The 16881-nt window shown below is 39.6% G+C and overlaps 1 long non-coding RNA gene across 1 annotated transcript in view; it reads right to left on the bottom strand.

Moving 5' to 3' along the window:
- Window positions 1-750: 750 nt before the first annotated feature.
- LOC309864609 overlaps window positions 751-16881 on the bottom strand; it is a 39774-nt gene continuing 23643 nt past the window's right edge. Inside the window, exons 2-4 of the long non-coding RNA XR_014311648.1 lie at window positions 4335-4479; window positions 3815-3916; window positions 751-1088 (exon numbers count right to left, since the gene is read on the bottom strand). This is a non-coding gene — a long non-coding RNA (uncharacterized lncRNA). The remainder of the gene's footprint in view (window positions 1089-3814; window positions 3917-4334; window positions 4480-16881) is intronic.

Genomic DNA, 16881 nt, shown 5'->3' with positions numbered 1-16881 from the left:
CACAGACTCTCCTTCACATTAAATCCTCCCTCAGTAGGTCCTCAAGGGTCTAGGTCCCAGTGGTTCCTGGCTGTGGAGGTGAAAAGAGGGGCTTTGCATACAAAAAACCCCAGGGTTAAAAGAAAGAGAACAGCATTTCAGGAAATGGCTCACTTGATGGGGAGGAGGTGGTGTTGGCAAGTTTGAAATCTGTAGGGCAGGCTGGCAAGCTGGAAATCCAGGCAGGATTTCTAGATCAGTCTTGAGGCAGAATTCCTTTTTCTCTGGGAAACTTCAGTCTTTGCTCTGAAGACCGTCAACTGATTGGATGAGGCTCACCCACACCAGGGAGGCTAATCTGCTTTACTTAAAGACGACAGATTGTAACTGTTAATCACATCTAAAAATTCTTTGGGGGCACCTGGGTGACTTTGTTGGTTAAGCCTCTGCCTTCAGCTCAGGTATGATCTCAGGGTCCTGGGATTGAGCCCCACATCAGACTCCCTGCTCAGCTGGGAATCTTCTTCTCCTTCTCCCTCTCCCTCTATATTCTCCCTCTCTTTTTCTTGTCTCTCTCAAATAAATAAATAAAATCTTAAAAAAAAAAAAAAGTCTTCGAAGCAGGGGCACCTGGATGGCTCAGTTAGGAGAGAGCATGGGACTCTTGATCTCGGGGCTGTGAGTTTGAGCTCCACAGTGGGTAGAGACTACTTAAAAAAACAAATAAATAAAAATTTAATTTAAAAAAATATAAATTCTTCATAGCATCATCTAGACTAGTGTTTAAACAAACAACTGAGCACATAGCCTGGCCAAGTTGGGTAAGTGCATACAGGGAGCACCATAAATGTTAGTCTTTTCCACTATGGTCATGGTTGTACCAGGAGGTCCTCAAAATTGTGGGATGATGATGGCAGTACTCTTGGGGATACAAGGAACCAGAAGCTGCAGTAAATATGTCGGTAGGTAGGTTGCGTAGGTATCTTACAAAACCATGGAGCTGCACTGTGCCCATTTGACTCCTCACCCAATGGAAGGATCCAGAACCTTCAGTGCATGTAAACATTCCCCAAGAAATGGATCTTGAGAAATCCTTCACCCTCTTCTTTCTGTGGAAAGGAGGAAAGTTTTCCCAGTTTTCTTCATCTTTGAAGACAGTGGAGGGCTTGGAGCAATACGTCAGAAAGCATTAAATTTCTCTTCTTCAGCAACCATTTCACATTTGGTAAGAACTGCATATTCATGAGGCTACACAGCCCAGTAGGAACCAGATGACAGCTCAGTTTTCCTGGAAATCAGGAAATCAATCAAGCTGCCAAACTGAGAGGTCTGCGTTGTGAAATACTGCTAACATTCCAGAAAGTTGTTTTAAGTGAGAGTTATTTTTAAAAAGGAAATTCTTTCTCTCTCTCGCTCTTTCTCCCTCTCTCCTTTTTCTCGACTTTTATCCTCTCCCTCCCTTCCTTCCAGCATTTTTAAAGTGAGTGCTGCCCACTATTCACTACTTCTTCTAATATGTTCAGGCTAGGTATGAGTTTTTTTTTTTTTTAATATTTTATTTATTTATTTGACAGACAGAGATCACAGATAGGCAGAGAGACAGGCATAGAGAGAAGGGGGAAGCAGGCTCCCTGCTGAGCAGAGAGCCCGACGCGGGGCTTGATCCCAGGACCCTGAGATCATGACCTGAGTGAAGGCAGAGGCTTAACCCACTGAGCCACCCAGGGACCCGGTATGAGTTTTTAAAAAGTACATGGGATGGGGGCACCTGGGTGGTCCAGTTGGTTAAGCAGCTGCCTTCAGTTCAGGTCATGATCCTAGGGTCCTGGGATCGAGTCCCGCATCGGCTCCTTTCTCAGTGGAAAGCCTCTCTCTCTCTCATTCCCCCTGCTTGTGTTCCTTCTCTTGCTTTGTGTCTCTCTCTCTGTCAATTAAATAAATAAAATCTCACTACTGGGTATTTACCCCAAAGATACAGATGTAGTAAAAAGAAGGGTCATCTGTACCCCAATGTTTATAGCAGCAATGGCCACAGTTGCCAAACTGTGGAAAGAACCACAGTTTGATGCCCTTCAACGGACGAATGGATAAGGAAGATGTAGTCCTTATACACTATGGAGTATTATGCCTCCATCAGAAAGGACGAATACCCAACTTTTGTAGCAATATGGATGGGACTGGAGGAGATTATGCTGAGTGAAATAAGTCAAGCAGAGAGAGTCAATTATCATATGGTTTCACTTATTTGTGGAGCATAACAAATAGCATGGAGGACATGGGGAGTTAGAGAGGAGAAGGGAGTTGGGGGAAATTGGAAGGGGAGGTGAGCCATGAGAGACTGTGGATCTGAAAAACAATCTGAGGGGTTTGAAGTGGCGGGGGGGGGGGTGGGAGGTTGGGGGAACCAGGTGGTGGGTATTAGAGAGGGCACGGATTGCATGGAGTACTGGGTGTGGTACAAAAATAATACTGTTATGCTGAAAATAAAAAATTAAAAATTAAAAAAAAAGTAGGTGACATGAATTATGGATCTCTCTGCCTCTCTCTGACACCTTTCCTTTGTTCCCACTAATTCCCTCCTCTGCTTGTCCAGGTAATCCATGTGCCTTTGTCCTTGCTTGTTCCCCACTGTTTCCTGTGCTTTTTGACAGTGAAACTATGACTTCAGCCACCTCCTTCAGATTCAGGAATAAAAGGATTCCAAAAAACATTCTCTGTGTCCAGTATCAAGCTGTAGCTGGGGAGGGGAAAAAAAAAAAAAATATATATATATATATATATATATATATATATATATATATGTGTGTGTGCGTGTGTGTGTGTGTGTGTGTATGTGTCTATGTCTGTGTCTGTGTCTGTCTGTGTTGTATCTGTCTATACATGTATTTTACCTATACAAATATGTATATACATAATTATAAAATAAACTTTTAATAACAGAATAGTTTCAGATTTCCAAAAAAGCTGCACAGAGAATACAGAGAATCCCCATATACCTGGAACCCACTTTTCCTATTATCTTACATTAGTATGGTACCTTTGTTACATCTCATCAACCAATATTGATATCTTATTCTTTTTTTTTTTTTTTTTTAAGAATTTTTACTTTTTAAGTAAGCTCTACACCCAACATGGGGCTTGAACTTACAACCCCATGATCAAGTGTCACGTGCTGTTCCAGTTGAGCCAGCCAGGCACCCCTAATACTGGTATATTATTCTTAACAGAAGTCTGTACTTTATTCAGGTTTCCTTAGTTTTTACCTAATGTTCTTTGCTGTTCTGGAGCCCAAGCCAGGATGTCCATGCATCTCCTGAGGCTCCTCTTGGCTGCAGCAGTTTCTCAAACTTTTCTTGTTTTCAGTGACTTGGAAGAATACTGGGGGTTTGTAAATGTCTCTCAATTGGGGTTTGCCTGATGTTCTTCTAATGGGCTAATGTGTCTTGGGGATGAAGGCCACAGGGCTAAAATGCTGTTCTTACTACATGAAATCAACATATATACTACCAGCATGATTTATCACTGTTGAAGTCAAACTTGATTGCCTAGCTGTGGTTGTGTTTGCCAGATTTCTCCACTGTAACATGACATTTACCCCCTTTTCCTATTCTTTTTGGAAGCAAGTCACTAAATACAGCCCACAGTTAAGGAGGGGAAGTTATGCTCCACTTCCTTGAGGAGACGGTATCTAACAAAATGATTTGGAGTTCTGTATGCGAGACATCTTCAGCCATTTATCTACATTAGCATGGTCTCATTGGTTTATTTTTATACTTCACATAATAAATAAAGTAATAAAATAAAAATAATTAATCATAAACAATAAAAGCTTTACCTTTGACTTGTTTGTAGGTTTTCTTCTTTTCATGGGGATGGAGCCCAGATCTTTGAAAGGATCTGGGAATACTGCCCACAGCCAGGACAGCCCCCTCATCAGCTGCAGAAACAAGTGCATGGGGGTGTGAGAAACATTTTTCACTTCTTCCATTTGGATACCGGTCACCCACAAAATCCACCTTGGATGGACATCCTGAAGGCCCTTCCTCTCTCATCCATCTTTGCCCTCAAGGCTCCTCTTCATCTTTTCCAGCCCTATGTCCACCCACGCCTAGTAAGGATTTTGGGGGGAACCTGCATTCTATTTGGGTGACAAAATAGGGCTCAATACAATCAATAACATTCATAGGCATCATAACTTTCCTTCTACTGCAAGTTTTCTAGGTGCACTGTTTTTGGTACCATAAATACATTATTTCTAATCTTGACACTAATGACAAGGTAATTATTATTCCTGTTTTACAGACATGGAAACTGAGTATCTGAGAGTTGAAAAATCTCCCTAAGGTCTCCTCTACCTGTAAAGCGTGTTCCTTCTCAGTAGTCTCCTTCAGTAGTTCCTCTCTTCCCATCTCTTCCTAAAGTTCCTCTTTTCATTCACTTTCCTTGTGACCATGGGCAAGCCACTTGCTGTGGGCCTCAGGTGTCCATCTTGCGTTCCTGCTGGATAAATTCAGTGAGATGGGTGGACTGCCCCCACAGCGGGTTCAGTAAGTGGTATCTGTAATTACTATTCATTTCAAGAGGATTACATTAACTTAATAAAAACCTCTCTCTTTCTATTCTTGGATCTTTCTTTCTTTCTTAAAAGATTTTATTATTATTATTTATTTATTTGACAGAGAGAGAGAATGAGAGAGCACATGCAGCGGGAGCAGCAGGCAGAGGGAAAGGGAGAAGCCGGCTCCTCGCTGAACAGAGAGCCCGGGGGCCCTGGGATCATGAACTGAGCTGACGGCAGATACATAACTGACTGAGCCACCCAGGTGCCCCTTCTTAGATCCTTTCCTGTTTATGTTCACCTGTTAGTTGGTCTCTTCTCATGGCTTTAACCAGCACACTATGTCAATGAATATCATAGGGCTATTGCTGGCTTTGGTCTTTCCTTTGAATTTCAGACAAATCAACATCTTCACTTGAGTGTTTTAAAACAAAAATTGGAGGTTTTCTTTTCTCTAGTAGTGATTGAGTAGCCTGTATTGTATTTAAAAATTATGGACTCTGCACAAAATTTTTACAAACTCACAATTTGGGGCACCTGGGTGGCTCAGTCAGTTAAGTGGTTGCCTTTGGCTTAGGTAGTGGTCCCAGGGTCCTGGGGTTGAGCCCCATATCTGGCACCCTGCTCAGTGGGGAGTCTGCTTCTCCTTCTCCCTTTGTCCCCACCCCCACCCCTACTCATGGGTGCTCTCTCTCTCTGTCAAATAAATAAATAAAATCTTAACACACACACACAATTTGAAGAAACTAGAGAGAACAAAAACAGGCAGCAAATGGAGGAGAGTCAACCATTGGCAGAAGGGAGGGGCAGTGGGTAAGATTTGTGATTATAAAAATTTTTGCCTGAAGGCACTATGCAGAATATGTAGCACGTGATGGCCAGTATTCAAGTATAAATCTGCTGGTCTTACTGGTTTGACAAGTTAGAGAATGGGAAAGAAGAGAAATCCAAGAAAGGGAGGGTTCACAGAAACTTGCTATTTATTTATTTGCTTATTTATCTATTTAAGGAAGCTGGAGGTTCAACGTGGGGCTTGAACTCATGACCCCAAGATCAAGAGTCACGTGCTGTACAGACTGAGCTAGCCAGGTGCCCTTGAGAGAGGCTTTTTCAAGGTTTATATAAATTTTGACTAAACCCTTGGCTGATTTCTGACTTTGACCTGTGCAGGGATCCTGCTAAGAAACCCAGCAGGAAACAATTAGGGAAAAAAACAACTGGAGGCTGAAAGAACAAGGCAGAAGTTTCGGTGCTGTCCGTCTCAGAGAACACAGCATTTGGAATTTTATGCCTGCCAAGTTAAGTGCCTACTAAAAATAAACACTCTTTAGAGGAAGATACCAGAATCTCTATTTTCTACAATATCTCATCTACAAAGCCCAGTATTAAAAATTTTTTTTCCAGTATTAAAATTTTTTTTAAAAATCCACTAAACTTGCAAACAGGCAGGCAAATGTGATCCATAGCCAGAAGAAGGGCAGTTCATAGAAATCAGTTCTGGAATAACTCAGATTATTTAATTAGTAGGTGAAGACTTCGAAGTGGGTTAAAAAAACACAACTGTAGTGAATGAACAGATGGGCAAATTCAACAGAGAATGAGAAACTAGAAAGGAATCATATGGCAATTCTAGAATTAAAAAGCATAATACCTAAAGTGAAAAATTTACCAGATAGACTTAAAAGAGTATTGAAGATGAAAGAAGGAATGAACTTGAATTAAAAAAAATATATATATATATATACCAACTGAGCCATGGCCTCCAGTCATCTTGTGATTGGCAAAAGTCCTGGCAATTGAGAAGACAAAGCAAAACTCAGACTGCTGTTCTCTCACTTATCCTACTAGGACTGTTACTTCCCCTTGTTTCCTCTCCCTGCACTTCAGTTCCAACAGCCTAATACTATGCCACGTGGAAGTGGAGATAGTGTGTAACTTTGCTTTGTTTTCAAGGAAGTGCTTCAAAAACACTTAATGTTGTGATTAAGTATGAATGTTTACCGATTTTTGGTACATACACTTTATCAGGTTAAGGGAGTTAGCTTTTCCTAATTTACCAGTTTTTGAAGAAAATTACATAAGAGTGTTAAACTGTATTGATTTTTGCTTTTTTTGTGAAAGGTTTCATGCGTTTTTATTCCCTTCAAGTTTGTTAATATGCTATCCGTATTAACAGATTTTCCAAGGTTAGATTCCCTTGGTAAATCTTTCTTGGTCATAACACACACACACACACACACACACGCACAGATACTATGCTTATCAGTGAGTCTGGTGTGCCATTATCCTCTCTCCCACTAGCTTTATTGGATTAATAGTAAGTTTATTTTAATCTATAAAATGACTTTGGGAGTTCTCTCTCTCGGGCCTGCTTTCTCTCTCTCTTCTCTGGAAGAGTTTCTATATTTGTATTAGAATAAAATGTTATATTCTTTAAATGCTTGAAAGAAATGATTTATTAACCCATCTGTGACTACTGGGTGTGTGTGTAGCTATTTAATAACTGATTTGATTTTCTCGGTTGTAGGTCTATTCAAATTTTCTGTTTCCTGTTGTGTCAGAGTATTAGGATACTTTTGGCAGGAAGTGACCAAAAATGTCATAGTGGCCTAAGTAACAAGTCTTCTCATCCTCCTGACTCACAGACCCATAGTGAAGAGGAGGTATATTTCAAGGCTGGAGTAGATACTCAAGGACACAGTGGCTGGCTTGTCACTTCATGTTCCTAAGTTGACTACAGCACCTCTAGGCACCGTGTGGATCCAAACAGGGACAAGCTGGGAGAATTTGTCTTTTCATTTGGGTCAACAGCCAGCCTTGGGACTGATCTTTCCTGCGATCAAGGAATCTTCACCTGCTACTTAATTAAATTGGAGTTCTGTGTGTGTGTTTGTGTGTGTAAATATGGTTGTTTGAAGAGACAACAAATGGATAGTGTTTGTCAATTAGTTTTGGTAAATTGCAATTCTGTAGGAAATTATACTATGTATTTTACAAGTTATATATGTTATATATAATCTAAGGTTTCAATGTATCAGTATAAAGATTGTCATAGTATTCTCTAAGGATTTTAGAATTTGTGTTATGTCTCTCTTTTCTTTCTTAATAGTGCTCTGGGCATTCTCTGTCTGTCTCTCTTTCTCGATTTTACCAGAGCTCTTTTACTTTATTAGTCTTTTTTTCTTTTCTTTTTTTTTTTTGTAAAATCAACTTTTGGTTTTGTTGATCTACTGTATAGTTATTTTGGTTTTTTTGCTTTTTTAAATTAATTTCTTCTCTTGGTTTTCATTTTTCTTTTAGGTTTATTTTACTGTTCTTTTTTCTAACTTCTTAAATTGGATGGTCAGCTCATTAATTTTCAATTTCTTTTCCTTTCCTAAAATATACATTTAAGGCCATGAATTTACTTCTCAGCTGCCTCTCAGAAGATTTGATATGTGATATCTTTTTTTTTAATTCTAGTTTTTTAAAAAAAGATTTATTTATTTGATAGAGAGAGCCAGAGATAGAATGTGAGTGGAGGGGAAGAAAGCGAGAGAAGGGGGAAAGGGGAGAAGTAGGCTCTCCACGGAGCAGAGAGCTGGGTGTGGGGCTCCATCCCACAACCCTGGGATCATGACCTGAGCTGAAGTCAGATGCTTAACCAACTGAGACACCCAGGTGCCCAATATGTAATATCTTAATTATTATTTAGTATTAGACATTTATTTCAAATCTTCACTATGATCTCTTTTTGGACCAGTAGATTAATTATACTAAGTTTTTACATTCTCAACCTCTGAGATTTAAAATGTGTCCTTTTGTCATAACTTTCTAATTCAATTGCATTGTGTCAAAGGACATGAAATGGCTGCTAATGATTCTCTAAAATAGACTTTGTATTTTAGAGCAGTTTTAGGTATACAGAATGGTTGAGCTGAAAGTACAGTGGCTTCCATATACTCTCTCCCTCCCTACAAATTTTCCCCTATCAATATGTTTTTAAAGATTTCATTTATTCATTTATTGATTGATTTAGAATGTGTGAGTGGGGGGAGGGGCAGAGGGAGATGGAGAGAGAGAGTCACCAGCAGACTCCCTGCTGATCACAGCGTTCTACATGAGGCTCAATCTCACAACCCTGAGATCACGACTGACACCGAAATCAAGAGTTGGTTGCTCAACTGAGTAAGCCATTCAGGCGCCCCTCCCCTATTATTAACATCTTGTAGTACATTTGTTACCTTCAATGAGCCAATATTGAATATACTCTTATTAACCAAAGTCCATAGTTTACATTAGGGTTCACTCTTTACATTGTTCAGTTTCACGTATTTTGATAAATGCCTAATGCCACGTATCCCCCACTGCAGTATCACACAGAAGAGTCACACTGCCCTCTGTGCTCCTCTACTCATCCCTCCTCCCCCCTGCTGCACCCCTGGCAACCACTGATCTTTTTCCTCTTTCTATGGTCTCACCTTTTCCAGAATATCATATACTTCGACTCATATAGTAGGTAGCCTAGTTTTTTCATGTAGCAATATGTATTTAAACTTCCTCCATGTCTTCTTGTGGCTGGATAGTTCATTTCTTTTTGACACTGAATACAATCCTTTGTCTGGATGCGACACAGTGTATTTATCTGTTTACCTACTGAGGGACAACTCAGTTACTTCCTGCTTGGGGCAATTATGAATCAAGCTGCTGTAAATCTGTGTGAGTTTTTGTGTGGGCATAAGTTTTTAACTCAGATCTGGAAATACTTAGAAGCACAATTGTTGGATTGTACGGTAAGCTCAAAAGAAGTCACTAAACTGTTTTCCAAAGTGGTTGCATTGTTTTGCATTCCCACCAGCAATGAATGGGAGGTCCTGTTGCTCCACATCCTCACCAGCACTTGAAGTTGTCAGTATTTTGGATTTTTCCCAATCCAATAATTGTGTAGTGGTATCTCATTGTTTTAACTTGCAATTCTCTAATGACTCATTATGTTGATTGTCTTTTCATATGCTTATGTCCATTGGATATTGTTTTTTGGTGAGGTGTCTGGTCAGATTTTTGTCCATTTATTTATTTACTTATTTATTTAGATTTTATTTATTTATCTGAGAGAGAGACAGCAAGAGAGGGAATACAAGTGGGGTTGGGGAGTGGGAGAAGGAGAGGCAGGCTTCCCGCTGAGCAGGGAGCCCAATGTGGGGCTTGATCTCAGGACCCTGGGATCATGACCTGAGCTGAACACAGATGCTTAACTTCTGAGCCACCCAGGCGCCCCCAGATTTTTGTCCATTTAAAAAATTGGTTTTTTTTCTTATTCTATGAGTTTTAAGAGCTCTTTGTATATTATAGAGGCAGGTCCTTTGTCCAATATATGTTTTGCAAACATTTTCTCCTATTCTGTGATTTGCTCTTTCATTCTCCTAATAGTATCTCTTGCAGAGCACAAGTTTTTAATTTTAATGAAGCCCAACTTACTTATTCTTTCTTTCATGGATCATGCTGACAGTGTTGTATTGCTCTATTAAAAACTCATTGCTAGGGCTCAGTGGGTTGAGCATCTGACTCTTGGTTTCAGCTCTGGTCATGATCTCATGGTTGTGGGATCGAGCCCTGCATTGGACTCTGCGTTCAGTGTGGAGTCTGCTTCATATTCTCTCTCCCTCTCCATCCTGCTCACTCTCTTTCTCTCTCTCTCTCTCTCTCAAATAAATAAATAAAATCTTAAAAACAAAAACAAAAAACAAACTCACCTCATCATCAAACCACTTAGATTTTCTCTCATATTATATACTTACCTGATCTGAATTTCTGCGTTTTCATTCTTCACAGTATAATCCTCTTCTGTCTTTGACTCAGAAGTCAGTGAGCCCTTCTTTCTAGTTGGTCCCGTTTTAGCAGTCCCATTGATGAATCCCTCATTTTCAGGTACCTGTTTTCTTTCCGAAGTCAATAAAGGCTCACTATTTTTTCAGTTTTCCAGTGTCTCTGGTCTCAAATCTGTGTCCTTCCACTTTTGGACAGCAAACACTTCACTCTTTAGTCCTCAAAACTTTGCCATCAAGGTAAAAAAAAAAAAAAAAAAAAAGGCAAGCAAATGATAAGAAGGTAGCATTTGCTCGTTTCCAGAACCAACCTCAGGAGATAAAAGAGCAAACACTTCCCAAACTTTGTAATTCCAGCCTGTTTGATCTAAATTTATATGCAGTGCTCACTTGTTAATTAACAGCCTTCTTTATTGATTTTCATTGCAGCTTTAGCAAGAAAACTATAAGAAAATCTTTCAGATATAGAATTTACATTGGCAATATCTCTTAGAAAAGAAAAATAAAATTGTTTCTTGTTATTTTTAAAAATATTTTATTTATTTTTAAAGATTGTATTAATTTATTTGAGAGAAAGCACTAGAGAGAGATTGAGAGCAAGCATGAGGTGTGTGTGTGTGGTGGTGGGTGGGGGGGAGGCAGAAGGAGAGGGAGAAGCGGGCTCCCTCCTAAACCAGGAGCCCGACATGGGGCTTGAATCCAGGACCCTGGGATCATGACCTGAGCTAAAGGCAGATGCTTAACTGACCAAACCACCCAGGTAGCCCTCATTTCTTCTTATTTGCCTTTTACTTTTGTGACTGAATGATTTGAGTCCCTCAGGTTTCTAAAAATCATACCTTTATTTTATTCAGAAACAGTATAAAGAAGACATGTGTTTGAGGGGCTTATCAGGCAAGTGATTTTATAAATGACTGCCAGTTCTGATTAAGCATGTTTTTTACCTAGATAACCCATGCAGCCATTCCCAGGATGTCTGCCTTATATGTTTCATTTAAGTAAACTGAGACAAAGGGTTTGTGTTAGTTTCCCAAGGCTGTTGTGACAAATTTCCACAAACTGGGTGAGTTTAAACAATCGAAATTTGCTTTCTCACAGTTCTGGAGGCCAGAAATTTGCAATCAAGATGTTAGCAGGGTCATGCTCCCTCTGAAGACTCTGGGGGAAGAATAATTCTTCCCGGCCTCTTCCTAGCTTCTAGTGGTTGCTGGCCATCCATGTCATTCCTTGGTTTATAGCCACATCACTGGTTTCTGCTAGTGATGGTCCTCACATGACCATCTTCCCTCGGTGTGTCTCCAAAACCCCTCCTTGTAAGGAAATCAGTCATCAGATTTAGGACCTACCAGGTGACCAGAAGGCTACATAGGCTGAGGGACCCTAGACATCAGGGCTTCCCAGATCTAATGTGACCCATGCATTCCAGTATAACCTCATCTTACTAATTACATCTGCAAAGACCATTTTCCACCTAAGGTCACAGTCACAGGTATCAGGGATTAGGATGTCAATATAATCATTTTGGAAAACAATTTAATCCAAACCAGAGTTCATGCTGTAGGCCTAGGCTATAAACATCAAATTCGGAGGAGGTATGCTAATAAGAAAAACACATAGGACAAAAACGTACCTCAGGAGAACACCTGGGTAGGTAGTGAGATGGTTACTGCTTAGAAGGAGGGCTACTCCAGGTGGAGAAGGTGCCTATTCTAAACCTTCTAAGAGAAAAAGGGTCTAAATATGTTTGATGTTAGCCCTGAAAAGAGTAATGAGGATAACAAGGAACCCAAATCTTCAGTATTAACCAAGGGAATTATCAACGTGAGTAAAAGTTAAATGCAAACCACTCACAGCCCCATGTGGGAAGGACGGGAGAAACCAGGTCTCACAACTGGCCATCAGCCACATAATCACACCTTAATTTTTGTTTCATTTTGTTCCTTGTTTTCATTTCACTTCATGATTGGTTGCTCAGGTGTCTGGTCAATATGTCTCATCTCTGTTATGGACTGGCATTTCCCTCAACCATTTGCTTAATTCTTAAGAAGCATTGGCGGTATATATTGTGCCACTCAAGACACCTGAGAGTCCAAAGGGGAAAGAACTCAGAATCTGTTGAGAATTTTCTGGAAGGAAAGGGTGCGCCACTGGACTGTGAATCTTTTCCTCCAGCCGAGGGGCGAGTTTGACCTTGAGTGGAACTTTACATATTTGCAAGCAAAGTGAATACCCAGTAGAGAGAAATGACAGTCTTGCTGGACTTGCTATGTACTGACTGCTCATCCAAGGACACCCCAGGGACACACAATCTCTGGTTGTTGGTTCGTATTTCACTGGTAATTGAAGGCAGCTGCAGCACTGCCCTAAGGAATGGGAACTGCAGACACTCCCTCCAGGTCCCAGGTGACCAGAAGGCTGTATCCGCTGAAGGAGCCTAGACACCAGGGCTTCCCTGATCTAATGTGACCCATATGCCTACAATTTGTGCCATTCCTCACGACTCAAACACAGGCCATGCAGCACCTAGAGCCACTGGGATCTCCCTCTGCTGTCACAAGTGTCTGTGAAGGCATGGCTGTGCATGGTGCCATCTTCTCTGCTCTGTATTTGTCCTAAAGCTAGTAATCTTCGACCTGCATGAGCATATTGGGCCCTCTGAGTGTGACTGAAAGCTGAGGCGGAAACCCTCAGATCTCGTGGTGTCTCAACTCTTAACAAGTGTTGGAGAGTACAATGAGTGGTTTTAAATGTCAAATGCTATTAAGCAATTACAATATCAATAAAAGGTCATCTCTCGAATCGACAGAGATTTTTCAAATTGATGTATTAGTTGTAGTAGGGGTTTCTTTGGGGGGGGATTCACTCCTTACCTACCATTTTATTTTATTTATTTTTTAAAAGATTTTATTTATTTATTTGACAGACAGAGATCACAAGTAGGCAGAGAGGCTGGCAGAGAGAGAAGGAAGTAGGCTCCCCATGGAGCAGAGCGCCTGACGCGGGGCTTGATCCCAGGACCCTGGGATCGTGACCTGAGCTGAAGGCAGAGGCTTTAAGCCACTGAGCCACCCAGGCGTCCCTTTACCTACCATTTTATTGTGAAGATTTCCCAATGTAACCCTCCCCATTACTATTATATATTCTTACTCTCCCCTTTGTTCCACAAAATGTATAGTTCACCGACTGACACACACTGCTAATCCAAAGGTAGGAAAGTGGATATCAAATCACACCTCACTATGCTTTGCCAAGTGCCTTTAACTTTGAATCCTCACCAAAATATCATGTATTATTATTTTTGAAAAAAAATCAAATCCAAAAGACATGATAGGCATCCTTTCCATTTGTTCCAATCTTTTGTGTCACCGAGTAAACTGCACATTTCTTGTTAAACTTGTTTTTAGAAATTTTATCTTTTTAGGGGTGCCTGGGTGGTTCAGTCAGTTAAGCATTTGCCTTCAGTTCCGGCCATGATCTCAGGGTCCTGGGATTGAGCCCCATGTCAGACTCCCTGATTCTCCCTCTCCTTCCCACTCATACTCTCTCTCTTTCTGTCTCTTTCTCTCAGATAAAGAAATAAAATCTTTTTTAAAAAGAATTGTTATCTTTTTGGTTACAATTGTAAATAAAAGTCTTCTTTCATTAATCTACTGATTCTTGAGTATCCAGTCACCTCACTAAAGTCTCTTATTACTTAGTTTTTGAATTGTTACCCTTTGGTTTTCCAGTTGACTAATTATACTATTTACAAACAATGATAAATTTCTTCCTGTTTCAGTTTTGGCAGTTTATATGTCTCTAGGAATGCATCCATTTCTTCCAGATTGTCAAATTTGCTGGCATATAGTTGTTCATAATATGTTCTTATAATAGTTTGTATTTCTTTGGTGTTGGTTGTGATCTCTCCTCTTTCATTCTCTTTTCTTTTTGTTAAGCCTGGCCAGGAGTTTATCAATCTTATTCATTCTTTGAAAGAACCTACTCCTAGTTTTGTTGATTTGTTCTGTTGTTCTTTTGGTTTCTATTTTCATTGATTTCTGCTCTGATCTTTATGATTTCTCTTCTCCTGGGTTTAGGCTTTCTTTACTGTTCTTTCTCCAGCTCCTTTAGGTGCAGGGTTAGATTGTGTATTTGAGACCTTTCTTGTTTCTTGAGAAAGTCTTGTATTGCTATATACTTTCCTCTCAGGACTGCCTTTGCTGTGTCCCGAAGATTTTGAACAGTTGTGTTTTCATTTTCATTTGTTTCCATGAAGTTTTTAAATTCTCCTTTAATTTCCCGGTTGACCCATTCATTCTTTAGTAAGATGCTGTTTAGTCTCCATGTATTTGAGTTCTTTCCAACTTTCCTCTTATGTTTGAGTTCTAGTTTCAAAGCATTGTGTTCTGAAAATATGCAGAGAATAATCCCAATCTTTTGGTACTGGTTGAGACCTGATTTGTGACCCAGGATGTGATCTATTCTGGAGAATGTTCCATATGCACTAGAGAAGAAAATATATTCTGTTGTTTTGGGATGGAATGTTCTGAATATATCTGTGATGTCCATCTGGCCCAGTGTGTCATTTAAAGCCTTTATTTTCTTGTTGATCTTCTGCTTAGATGATCTGTCCATTTCAGTGAGGGGAGTATTAAAGTTCCCTACTATCTCATGATCTCAGGGTCCTGGGATTGAGTCCCGTATCGGGCTCTCTGCTTGGCAGGGAGCCTGCTTCCTCCTCTCTCTGCCTTCCTCTCTGCCTACTTCTGATCTGTCTCTGTCAAAGGAATAAAAAAAAAAGTTTCCTACTATCATTGTTATTGTCAATGTGCTTCTTTGAATTTATTAATTGGTTATTAATTGGTTATATAATTATTAAATTATAATTTATTAACCAATTATTAATTGGTTTATATAGTTTGCTGCTCCCATGTTAGGGGCATAGATATTTAAAATTGTTAGATTTTGTTGGAGTGACCCTTTAAGTATGATATAGTGTCCTTCCTCACCTCTTATTATAGTCTTTGGCTTAAAATCTAATTGATCTAAGGATTGTCACCCCAGCTTTCTTTTGATGTCCGTTAGCATGGTAAATTGTCTTCCACCCCCCTCACTTTAAATCTGGAGGTGCCTTTAGGTCTTAAATGAGTTTCTTGCAGACAGCATATACATGGGTCTTTTTTTTTTTTTTTTTTTTTTTTTTAAATTCATTCTGATACCCTGTGTCATTGGGTACCAGATTGGGGCATTTGGCACATTTATATGGTCAGGGTAAGTATTGAAATATATGAATTTAGTGCCATGTATTGCCTGTAAGGTGACTGTTACTGTATATTGTTTCTGTTCTTTTCTGGTCTGTTACTTTTAGGCTCTCTATTCGCTTAGAGGACCTCTTTCAATATTTTCTGTAGGGCTGGTTTGGTGTTTGCAAATTCTTTTAGTTTTTGTTTGTCCTGGAAGTTTCTTTTCTTTCTTTCTTTCTTCCTTTCTCTCTCTCTCTTTTTTTTAAAATCTCTCCTTTTATGTTCAATGACAGCTTAGCTGAATATAGTATTCTTGGTTGCATATTTTTCTTGCTATAGTCTCTGAATATATTGTGTTGGTCTTTTCTGGCCTGCCAGGTATCTGTGGATAGGTCTGCTGTCAATCTAATATTTCTACAATTCTACAATTTCTATAATTGTTCTACAATTATAGAAATCTAATATTTCTGCAGTTGGGACAAAAGACCTCTTTTCCCAAGCTGCTTTCAAGATTTTCTCTGTCACTGAGGGTTGTAAGGTTTACTATTTGATGACGGGGTGTGGACCTATTTTTATTGATTTTGAGGGGGATTCTCTGTGCCTCCTGGATTTTGATGCTTGTTCCCTTCACCAGATTAGGGAAATTCTCTGCTATAATTTGCTCCAATATACCTTCTGCCCCCTCCTTTCTTCTTCTGGGATCCCAATTATTCTAATACTGTTTTGTCTTATGGTATTACTTATCTCTTGAATTCTCCCCTCGTGGTCCAGTAGTTGTTTACCTCTCTTTTTCTCAGCTTCTTTATTCTCCATAATTTGCTCTTTTATATCACTAATTCTCTCTTCTGTCTCATTTATCCTAGCAGTAAGAGCCTCCATTTTTTATTGAACCTCATTAATAGCTTTTTTGATCTCAACTTGGTTAGATTTTAGTTTAGCTTTTATTTCCCCAGAAAGGGATTTTATTTCTCCAGAAAGGGATTCTCTAGTATATTCCATTCTTTTTTTTTTTTTTTTTTTTTTTTAGCTCAGCTAGCATCTTGATAATTGTTATTCTGAACTCTAGTTCTGACATATTACTAATGTCCATATTGATTAGGTCCCTAGTTATCAATACTGCTTCTTATTCTTTTTTTTTTTTTTTTTGAGGTGAGTTTTTCCACCTTGTCATTTTATCCAGATAAGAATAGATGAATGAGGTGGGGACAGAGTCAAGATGGCAGAGAAGTAGCAGGCTGAGATGACATCAGGTAGCAGGAGATCAGTTATATAGCTTATCAAACCATTCCAAACACCTACCAATCCAACAGGAGATCGA

This window comes from Mustela nivalis (assembly GCF_964662115.1).
Source record: "Mustela nivalis genome assembly, chromosome: 5".
NCBI classification, from domain to species: domain Eukaryota; kingdom Metazoa; phylum Chordata; class Mammalia; order Carnivora; family Mustelidae; genus Mustela; species Mustela nivalis.
This window is presented reverse-complemented; position numbering and strand designations above follow the sequence as displayed.